A 12,302-nucleotide genomic window follows, 5' to 3' on the forward strand; every position below is an offset into this window, starting at 1 on the left:
ACATGGGCCAGCACGAATATGACAGCAGAACCGATCTGCTGTAAGCCTACAACTGGTATTTCAAATGAATGTTCTTCAGTGGCTAGTATTAATGGGGAGACCATAGTGGTATCGGACACCGTTTCTCTCTAGAATTCCTGTGAACTTAGATGGTAAACAGTGATGTCACGTCTGCATATGCTCGAGATTGTTTTCAGTAAAGAGAAAGTAAAACGGCTCACCACTGACGGAAAAACAACAACATGTAAACAAGCAAACGAACAAACAAACAAACAAACAAACAAACAAACAAACAAACAAACACACACACACAATACACACAATACACATACAAACTAACTTACAAAAACCGAATATCTTTCATACGCAAGTTTTGATGGTGCCCTACACAATTGATGACATTGCGTTTTGGGTCATTAAAAGGTTTTTTTTGTACATTCAGTGACCCCGTGTTCGTCATACAACAAGCATAAATATGTACTATTACAATTCCATATAGTCACTTTATTGCAGTCAGAGTCCCTTGGCCAAACATACAATTACAAACTTACCAAAATATGTTATAGTTCCATTAAATTATTTGCTTCTGACCTGATTTTTAAGGAGTGATAAATAAAGTCTCTGTAATTCATTTGTTTGATCAGCTGATAACAGTTTACACAACTGTATAACGATTGCTTGGTTTCGCGGCGAAACAACCCTCTGATTATGATCGTTGCTTTGAAGTTCAAATAGTTATTTGAAACACCAAACAACTTCAAGTGGGATGGGGATTGGGTATTTATTTTGGATTTTAACTTATAAAATAATTTGTATGTATGTATGTATGTATGTATGTATGTATGTATGTATGTATGTATGGATGGATGGATGGTGAATCTATTTCTGCTTATACTAAACCTACCACAGACCCTCCACCAATATATTTGCAGTATGGTTCAGCACATCCTAATAAGTGTAAAGACTGTATTCCCTATTCACAATTACTTCGTTTACGTCGTATTTGTAGTAGCGATTTGGATTTCAGGGAAAGATCTGCTAAATTTTGCACGTACTTCCACCAACGGGGTTATCCAGTGTCGGTTACCAATGCGACTTTACAAAAGATGTCATCTTTGTCTATGGAAGCTTGTATCAAATCACATGATCACAAGAGTAATACCAATCGTCCCGTATTGGCTCTAACATACCATCCCTTTCCCACTACAGTTAAGAACATACTATACACGCATTTTAATATCTTACGTTCTAATAGGTTAACCAATTCATTATTTCGTGAAGCAGCTTGGCGTCGTGATACCAATCTAAGAGATACGGTGGTCCATACATGGATTGGAAGTTAATGCTGGTTTACGTTTATTTCCATGCAGTCGTACTCGATGTGGCACATGTTGTTTTTGCACATTTTGGCCTCTGATGATAAACTTCCCCTCGGAAAATTTCTTATTGATGTAAACAGTCCTCCAGCAGTTGACAAAATGACTGTATTGTACTCACTTTATTTCTGTATGTCATTTTTGTATGCTTTACCGTGCTTTCTATGACATGTTGTTATGCAATAAAGATGATTGAAAGATCGATTATTAATACTAATCATGATTTTGGCAGCTGAGAACAGTGTGGCTGTTACGAGTAGATTTACTTGTATTAGTACTAACGTAGTATATTACATTACATGCCAGAAATGTGGTGGGTTTTTTTTATATATAGGTCCGACTGTACATCGTCTTGGTAACCGTTTCGTGGAATATCTCCGGGATCCGTCTTACCAGACAAACGAATCGTAACTATCCCGTATCTATGCATATTATTACCAACGATCATAATGTATCAAATGTCTACTTCAGGAATTTGTAAGGTTTCTGGTGACAAGGATCGATTGATGTTGAAGGAGGAGGAAATCATTTTTTCGTCTTTGAACCCTGGATCCCCATGGAATTATTAGATTATTTCCCTAATATCTAACTACGCTTATTCTATCTTTCAAGCGTGCTCTAAAGGGAACTTCTTTTTGGTGCACATACTTTTAAATATTTTTGTCATACCCTACCGTTGATAAATACTCGCGTGGTGTCGTTCTTTTCAATGTATAGTCGGGTTGTTACCTGCTGTATATCGTGCCTTGATAGCATTGATAAAGAATTTTGATTCGAAACGTCGGATTGTAATTTTTTATTCGGACTGTATAACTGTGGGTGTATGTATGTATGTATGTATGTATGTATGTATGTATGTATGTAAGTATGTATGTATGTATGTGTGTGTGTGTGTCTGACTTTGTGCTTGTGTATCCAGAAAAAAACTCACGTGACAGTAAATACATCTGTTACCAAATGTAACTTCATGTAATGGAACATTTGGAGCGAGTTTTCAATTCTCAGACCTTTCGCTGAAAGGTTTTGATTTTCTATGAAAATGTATTTATTTATTTTTTAAATGAGTAGAAATGTATACCTCTGTCTCTTATAAAACCAGGTCTAGGTTCCCTTGATGTGAAGTTATCATTACACACAGTAACAAACAAATCCCGTCTAAGTGGATAATTGTTACCTGTCGTGGTAAGGGGTCGTGTGGAGGCAGGAATTATTTTCAACGATGCATGTCGTCGCTGCTGCGTCTGGAATCCACGGACTACTTGGATACCCCTCTCACAAACTTCCCTATCCTAGGTGACTCTCGCAGGTTGTCCCCTCTTAAATTCAGATCACCAAGCTTACCAATATCTAACATAGCGATGTCGGTAATCTGACTAACTTTTTGTTGGATAGATTAAGCGAAACAAAGCATCGGTTGCCGTATATCTCGGTGGATATATCGGATATTTTGTTTCCAAACACGTTAACTTCGCTATTAAAGGTTGCGGACTTGTGAAAAAGAAACAGAGAATTAGAAAAAAATGCAGCCCAGTTTTACGCACGGTTTTCGAGTACGAACAAAGTTAACATTGTCATTGGCCGTTACCAGATACAGCAAAAGAGACCAGAAATAGATCGTTTGCTTTAGCAGTTATTGAAATAACTTTTCCTCATTTCAAAAAGCCTAGAATTTGCTTCAAAGCTATGTCGGATGTTTTAAAACCGAGAGTTGCAGGCACAAGTAAATGAAGTAATGTCTGTCTAAGCTACAATAAATGTAAACGCGTGTGCTTATCATCCAAGTCATAAGAAATTGGTTGACGTGTGCGTTTGTCAAGTACATAGTCGTAACGACCTAACAAATGGAAAAAAAGATATCTTTATTTCAGGAACTTCTGTTTAGGTATTGGTAAATAATAAAATCATGTTTCTTAGCGTTCATGTGGTTGTTACGGTACATCACTCCTTGGCCAGGGGGTTACTTGGCCATATGGTTATTTTAGAACAACATGCAAAAAAGAATGTATAAATCCTAAACAGAAACATGACAAGGTGAACAATTAAAGATGTTATGGTCTAGTGCAGACTCAGTATAATAACATAGTCACGTATTATATTCGCTTATCAGTCACTTTTCATTCTATCCACCCCCTTCACATAATGGTATAGTCCCCATCATGCAATTCGTACCGCGTCATTTCAAATACTGGTACATTTTCCAAGTTGTGCCGAGCCTGTTTTACCTCAAGTTTGAGCAGATTTCACGGAGAAACAACCAGCCACTTCTATGACCACGATTATGAACCATAACTGGATACTATTTGGGCCTCACTCAAACCTCACGGGACAGAATATCGACCCGCGACCTGCCATGATCGCTGTGTGTGGCTGGTCAGATCTGACTCTTTACCTAGCCGGCCGGCATGATCGACCAGCGTGATTGTGATGTTCTACTTGCAGTGAATATGGACCGTGCATAATGGTTGTATCAATGCTTGTCTGACCAAATAAGCTATAACTTAGGGGATGAGGACTGTTGGGATTTGGAATGCAAGAGTTACCGCTTTGGATTTTCGGCGATTTTTGAAGTAAGTACATGTATTTTATGCAAATTATGTTTAAGTTAGGCTTGGAGCAGACCATTTTCAATGGGGGTGTAACCTGGTGAATGGTATGCAGACAAGATAAAGTATACAAAATCTTTCATATAGGCAAAACATTAAAAGAATTTTGCAACAACACACTAAAACTGAACATTCAAAAGAAGAGTTATTTTGGAAACAACACAAAATAAATCTATGGACTCACAAAACTTACTTGAAATGCAACACTTTCAAGTACATGTAGAGAGAGATACAAATACGTATTGAAATGCTCATTTGAATATACTGTACATACAAATCTGTTAGGGGAACAGCTGATTGTCAGCACCAGATCTGATCCAGTGTTCTCCCCAGAGGGTTTTCATGTACATGTATTGGGCCTGATATCCTTTAATTTTCGTCAATACGTGATCAGTTGTCCCAATACGCAATCAGATTCGATTGTTTAGAGTTCGGTAAATTGCATGTTGACATTCAAACTGATTAAAATCTGATGTAGATGTTGGCTAATCATTCATTGCTATTTCTTCGTTATTTTGCCTGGATTGACCTTCGTGGTACATGCTTACATGTTTATCCTGATCGCCTCCTCTACATATACATCTGAGCTGGCACCCATGCCCACACCGTTCTAGCTAGCCCGTGCTGGTAGCCAATCAAAAGTGACCTTACATTAGGATCGATTGAAACTACAAACAGACACGGTCACTACAAAATCATGTTCTCCATGTGCACAAGCACAGGCACCTGACAATGTTCTAAATGTTTCAACTGTAAACAAATTCAGTGATTGTATTAGTATATTTAAATGTAATATGATGGTACATGTACCTCTATATATTTCGTCTGAATACATTCGAACATAGCGTTATCATGTAGACGCGTACGTACATGTTAAGGATGAACGCATACTCTGTAATTGTTATAGAAGCTTGTGAGACAGAACGTCTAGGGAACACACAGACAGTTTATAGTGTACACAATGCAAAGCAACCAAAATTTTCACGATAAGGACGTGTTTTTTTTTTAGAAATTATTTCTTAAATTTCCCCATTTCTGAGTTCATATAGCACAACTGTGGCAAATATTTCTATGAATCGTACAATATTTCATGACTACTTTACGTTCGAGGAGAAGAGTACTACAGAGAACGTGTACACGTTCGCTGAGATGAACATGAACACTACCCGGGAAACGTGTTCGAATGTAACTAACATGTACGTGTAGATAAGACGAAATGCATCTACATGTAAACAAGAATTCTTTAATTACTGTACATATAGGGTAATACAGTCACTTGTTTACAGTTCAAATACTTTGTACGTTGTCAGTTGCCTATGTGCACAAGTAATGCCATGTTGTTTGTTGATATTCAATGCATGTGCCCGTGACAATGCCCATAGTACTTTGAAGTACAAAATGTGAGACGCAACCTGATTGGCTGTGTGGCTCACTTAGCAGAACGGCGTGGGCATGGCGCCAGTTCAGGTGTAGAGGAGGCAATCAGAATAAAAATGTAAACATGTACTGCGAAGGTCAATCCAGGCAAAATAACGAAGGTAAGATAACAATGAACGATTAGCTGACATCTACATTGGATTTTAATCAGATTGGTTGACGTCCATCTGTCACTCTGTCAGTTGACACCTTTGTTGTTTTCAATGTATATTTGCAACATTTGTATTGATCCTTCAAAAATAAGCAGCAAGTAAAACTAAAGAGTTTCTAATTAGTTCAAATGACTATTCAACCCTCTACCACTACCAGACTGATTTAATTTAATTTTGCCGTCACTATTCTTTTCAATAGGCATACAATTATATGCAGGGCATGCCTTTTGAGGCCTACCACTCGCGCAAATTAAAATCCACGAGTGATTTTCCACTTGCTCGGGCCCCAACGAACCTGTACATCAGCAGCCTGATGTTATTTTATATCATTTTTCAGCTACCAGACATCGTGTTAGTCCGAAATTTCGTGATACACGAGACTTACTATACTTCCCTATTGAGGACTTCAAAAACTCGCGGTAGTTTGTAACGCCATGGCCACCATATTGGAAAATCCATACTTTCATCGTAGTCATATGATGTACCAGTCTACAATGTCAAACTACAAACTGAAAGTGTTTACAGAGTAAAATTGAACTATATCACTTTATTGAAAGATACATTAGTCTGTTCAACTTTCTTCACAGCATGTGAGTAAACCAACTACGCAAATCGCTCTTGGGTTGAGAGATACTTGGTGTTAGTCATAGAACGAGACACTGAATGCTGACTTCATGTGTTTGTTGAAGTTTTATACTGTACAATGTATCAATAGCAAAATGGCATGACATCGTTTGATTTTTTGGTTTTATAGAAAATCTGTCAGTTCCGACATGCTTCTACTGCCAAACCGACATTATGAATAGGCTGGTTTTGCCTTTGATTTACCGAAAGCCTGTACCACAATGTGAATCACACTACCATTAGCAGGTTTACGCAGGTTATTCCCATCGAAAACAATACTGACGACAAACTTCAATGAAATCAGTCTGGTAGTGGTAGAGGGTTGAATAGTCCATTGAACTGATTAGAAACTCTTTAGTTTTACTTGTCGCTTATGTGTGAAGGATCAATACAAACGTTGCGAGTATACATTGAAAACAACAAAGACGTCAGCTGACAGATGAACAGTGCAGTGTCAACGTGTAATTTACCAAACCCTAAGCAATCCGATAACGTATCGGGACAACTGATCATGTATCAGTGAAAATTAAAGGATATTGGGCCCGATACGTGAAAACCTTCTGGGGAGAACACTGATGCAGATATGCAATGTAGTGTCAGCTGTGGTCAATTCACACTTCGTCTTTGTAAATAGTCAAGTATTTGTTATTATTGTAATGAATTGTCGTATACATTGTTCTTTTCTCAAAAACATTTTTATACTTCATTGTCTTTTAAGTCAGTAGGCTCATGTGGGCAGAAAACTTAGGTGACAATGATGCATCAACACAAGGGGAGAGAGAAAAATGCATGTCAAGTAGTTACTGTACAGTCGACAACCTCCGAGTCAAGGTCGGCAAGTGTGGGTGGCGGTCAGGCCCGACAGCCACTGACTGTCATGAGTTGAACCCTGACTGACAAAGATATGGAGGGGACAAGTTAGTCAAAACTACTGGCAGCAATAAACAGTCAAGGCGAGGAATATCTTTGATACATGAAAATATTCCCCCTTCCCCAGAGGATTTTCCCTCCCACAAGTGACTATTTTTCTCGTGTTGAGTGGGTGACCCTGCCAGAGTGACATTAACCTGGGGAAAAAGCCTAACTCTGGCAGTTTCCCAATCAACTATTTCCTTGACTTAACCACTTAACGGATGGAGAGGCTTGGCAGGAAGAGGGTTAAATCATGTCTCCATCCAAAGTCGCATAGAAGCAAAGCATTTCACAAGGGGGAGGGGACTGTGTCTGCTATGAAGACTTGGTGTAAATAGATTTTTACTGTTTTGGGGATACGTAACATGTACAATTAGATGTTACACCTACATTATTCTTCATTCATCCAAGGAAAATAGGAGTAACTGAAGGTGTCATTGTCACTACGAGTTGCTAGCCGAGTATTTTTCGGCCGAGTGACAGGTCGTGACAACCCAGAGTTTACAAGTGCTTTCCAACTGAATGAAGAAAAATATTGAAAAATAACATTATTTACCAGTGCCAGTAATATCAAAGAAACATTGCGGACAGTAATGGCAATTTTTTTGTTCTAAATGCCTTTTGAGTGCATAGTATAATCTCAAATAGATGATATGGTGATGGTTTGCTTACTCTTCCAAACAGTTTTACTCATATACATACGTTTTGTACATGCACATCATGTATAAACAGGATCAAAAATATATTCTAAATACATAACTACAATGTAGGTTTCTCTCTCATTTGAGCTGAACAATTTACTTGCAAAGGATGTTTAGTGAAGTAAAATGTAAATTGTAAGTGATGTTGCATCACTTTTATCATTTTATTGCAAAACCAATGTTTATTTTTTCTTCTGATGAATATATCATCTGACTCAATATTGATGTTTACATTTGATGATAAAATTGTCTTGATGCAACTAATCAAGAGATCTCCACTACGATTCAGGATCACGTTATTGTGAAAAACCTAACATATCATATGATATACAATGTACCTTACCATTCAGTGTTTGACAAGTGAGTTACAGTGCTAAATAAAGTACATTGTAAGCTCAGATTGCATGGGGTAAATAAAGAATCTAAAAGTAAAGAGTCAGGTTGATAAACTTAAAGTATTCTACAATGGATACTTTGCAGAACTTTATAAATGTTACTAAGCAAAGTTACTAAAGTATACACTAACTAATGTGTACTTTGAATATTACTGACAATGTTATTCTTTTTTATTTTTCAGTCAGTGCTGAGCAAGCATCTGGGATGAGAAGTCTGGGAAGAAGAATGAGGTTTTTGACTTGAAATGGTATTTGTAGATGACCAGGACAGGAGCAATGAATAACAGGGTTTGTTTTATATGAGCACCAAGGTTTAGAGAACAGCATGTTGAAGATTACTGATGGCGAATAGCACTGAACACCAGAAAATGAGAAAGAGTTGGTTGCTCTCATCAGTATAACCAAATGAACCAACAAGAAATGGCCACACCTACCTTCTCAAAGAACTCTACTAAACTCTACTGAAGTAGAGTGCATGTAGCAACTATTAGTATTGGTACACAGATAGGATATTATGTGAAAGACATTAAGATGTAATGGGTACTAAAATACAATTTGCGAAGAAATTCTAGAGAGTACCATGTACAAGGATGTTAGTTCAAAATCTACCCAGCTATGAACATGGAAGTCCTGTATTCCTGGTGTTCATTGTGGCAAGTTTGAGTAATTGTCACTAAGGTACTAAGAATTAGTAGATTTCTACTTCCAAAAATCGAAAATATGTATTCCTATAGCGAGCGTTTCGGGATGAATGTGAGTTGACGGACCAATATGGAAAATTTCATTGATCGATTCCACTGTTTGTGAGGAGTTAGCCAAAAAAATGTTCTACCGTGGGGTTGATGAGCCCAATACACATTGCTACACATTAGCATATCCTATGCCACATGCAACACTTAAAGCCAGCCAGCTGACACTATTAATTTTTTATCTGATTCTTACGTTATGGTATGTTATACATGTACATTTATCCGTATTGGGATCGTTTGTGTGTTTTAGAACAAGACATCCCCACGGTAGAAATTTTTTTTTGTTAACTCCTCTCACAAATGGTGGAATTGATCAATGAAATTTTCCATGTTTGTCTGTTAACTCATTCTTCCCAGAACCCTCACTACATGAATATGTATTTTCGATTTTGGGAAGCAAAAATCAACATTCTTACCTTGGCGAGTATGACTCAAACTTGTTGCCATATTGAATACACAATGGACACTTGGCACACAAGACTTCCGTGTTTGTAGTTATGTAGATTTTTATCTGCAACTATGCATGTGGTACTATATAGAATTTCTTCGCAACTTGTATTTTGTACCCTTTACTATATCAATCAGGCTCTTAACTAATATTTGGTACAAATCTACCTAACCCTGGAAATGCCAGTCTCTGTTACACAGCATTACAATAATAATTGCACAATTTATAGCACAAGGGTGTTTACAAATGAAAAGAAACATTACAAAAAAAAGGTCTAACAGCTAAATTTTACATGTGCCGTAAATAACATACTTTTCAATGTTAATAAATCACCAACATGGGTAGTCAAACTGTGTAAAGAGATTTAACATGCAAGTTTCTTTCTACCCATTCAGAAATATCAATATCCTTAGTGGAGTTGTAACAGCTTCAACTTTTCCCCATATTTTCTTTGTAAATATTCTGAAGGGCATTCAATTCACAAAAGTGCTTTCTTCTTCCACCTAACATCACTGATTTCTGTACCACTGAAAACAGACATACAGTAAAACATCTCTAATAGTTCTGGTTTGATGTTTTTACAAAACTCTGTACATGTGTGAGTTTTTCTTGAAATGTAAAGATAATGTCAGCGTACAAATCAGAGAGAGTTGTCAGCTATTCAGAATACTGTGTGTTACCATGTCTCTGTGCACATGTAACCAACTCTATCAATGTTGTAATTGTAAAGTAACTTTTAAGTCAACAATGGATTTTACAGTTACAGACTCTCACTAATGCAACATTACATTGGAAAGAAGTGTATAACATGAATGTTTGGTTGCTATCAATTTGACAACCAATAGTCTGTTGTCAACCCTCATTCTGCATATTTCACCAACTGTATTTGCTTGTGTACACAGATTTGGTTTGAATATTTTATATATACATGTAATACATATAGATTATTTTGAAACCTGGACATAATTTATCATTTGACATTATTATTACATAATAGAAACGTATATCTGACTGTCCAGTATTATTTTTGCAGACTTTTATGATCTTCAGGTGTACATTCTAGGGACTATCATGATTGCAGGTTTGTGGTATCTTTACTTTACCACATGCTATAGAAAATGTATTTAGTTGTGTCAATGTTGCTTTGTCTAGGATGCTGTCATGGTAGTATATAGTTGTATATTTTTTGTCAACAACAGAATATACCAATTTAATGTTGGAGAGAATCATGAAATAGTTTAGTTGATACAAAATAGCAAGATATATTTATTTGATTACTAATAAATGTAAGTAGAGAGATTCTCTGTTATCAAGTCTGTATACATAGTTAACTACCTAAATCATCTCTGCACTGCAACCTGATTAGTTTTTAGTGAGCAATATGTTGTATTTTATACAAAGATTTTTTTTGTCAAAAACGGGTCCTCAGTTACAATGTACATACTGCTAACAAAGTAGATCTGGTGTACATTTACATACATATAACAATATCAAATCGATACAAAAATGATATTTTACATGATTTTTTTTTTACTTTCCTAAAACATTTGTGAAATATTAGTTATTGTAAACAATTTGGCTCTTGTGTGCATGTTGCACCATTATACCAGTTGTGTAGATTCCCATTTTTATCTACATAATTATAGTCTGGAGTGTGTACATGTAAAATGTAATTGTATTTTGTACAGTGATATTTATCAATAATGTGTCCTCAGCTACATGTAGCTACACACTGTACCACCTATATGTTGGAAAGAACAATTTCTATCTACTGACATTACTTGTACAGTTTGGGTTATTCTTCTATGGAATTTAGTGGGTCAAAGACACATTGAATCCATCTTGGTTCATTTAAAGAACATAAAAAGTGTAAAAACATAGTACCAGTACGTGATATATGGAATATGATGTTACTCCTGTAAAAGAAATGTCAAATTTACTGTTCAACTTTCTTTTATGAATAAAGTTTCCTGTTTGTTATTTCAGAAGTGATTGCAGTGTTAATTAAATTTCCCCTTCCCATATTTGTAAAGATTAAATGTTACATTGTTGTTGTTTATTTGTTTGTTGTTGTTGTTGTTGTTGTTGTTGTTAGCTTCCTTCTTGCTAACAAAGGTTTATCTGTTTTGTCAAAGTATTAGAATACAAAATACATGTATATGTGCATTTGCCAGTATCCACCATCATAAAGTAATGGAGAACTGGAAGAATCATAATTACAGTTAATTTGAAGATTAGAAGTGAATACGATCAAAAGATGGTGATGTTACCAGCAAAATACAGAAAGATCTTTATTGAATAAGCATGTTTATAAGCCAATAACTAGGCCCAACCTGCATCCCTAGAAAGCTACCCTATAGCTAGGGCCGGTACCCCGTGGGCGTGCCGTGCATGCTGGGACCGGCCGTGCTAGAATTCTTGTGACCTTTGACCACAATACTGACCTTTGGAGTTGACCTTTTATGCAAATCTTGAACGTTAGCAGGCCTATAACGTGGGGGTACAATGCTTGATATACGTACTACGTATACTCCGTGTACGTTAGTCTGACGAAGATCTACGTTCTATCGGCGATAGTATACGCACTGACACACTTCCTGTCGGCGTTAATATACCGACAACGTACACTAAGCGTACTGGGATGTTCCGTCTATGGTAATATACGCTACGTAGATTTACTGCACACATGTGATCTGCGTTTGTGTATATTCAAGTACATCTCTGTGCATGTTAAATCTACGAGTGCGTCGGCACACATATACGCTCAGTAGATCAACTTTTTTGCCCAGTGTAAGTTGGCCGTTTACCTCTAAATCACTCTCTGTGGTCTACTGCTAACAAAAATCATTAATCCAATGAATAAGATGGCCGTTTACCTCTAAATCACACTCTGTGGTCTACTGCT

Source organism: Glandiceps talaboti, chromosome 10 (genome assembly GCF_964340395.1).
Source record: "Glandiceps talaboti chromosome 10, keGlaTala1.1, whole genome shotgun sequence".
Classification (NCBI taxonomy): Eukaryota; Metazoa; Hemichordata; class Enteropneusta; family Spengelidae; genus Glandiceps; species Glandiceps talaboti.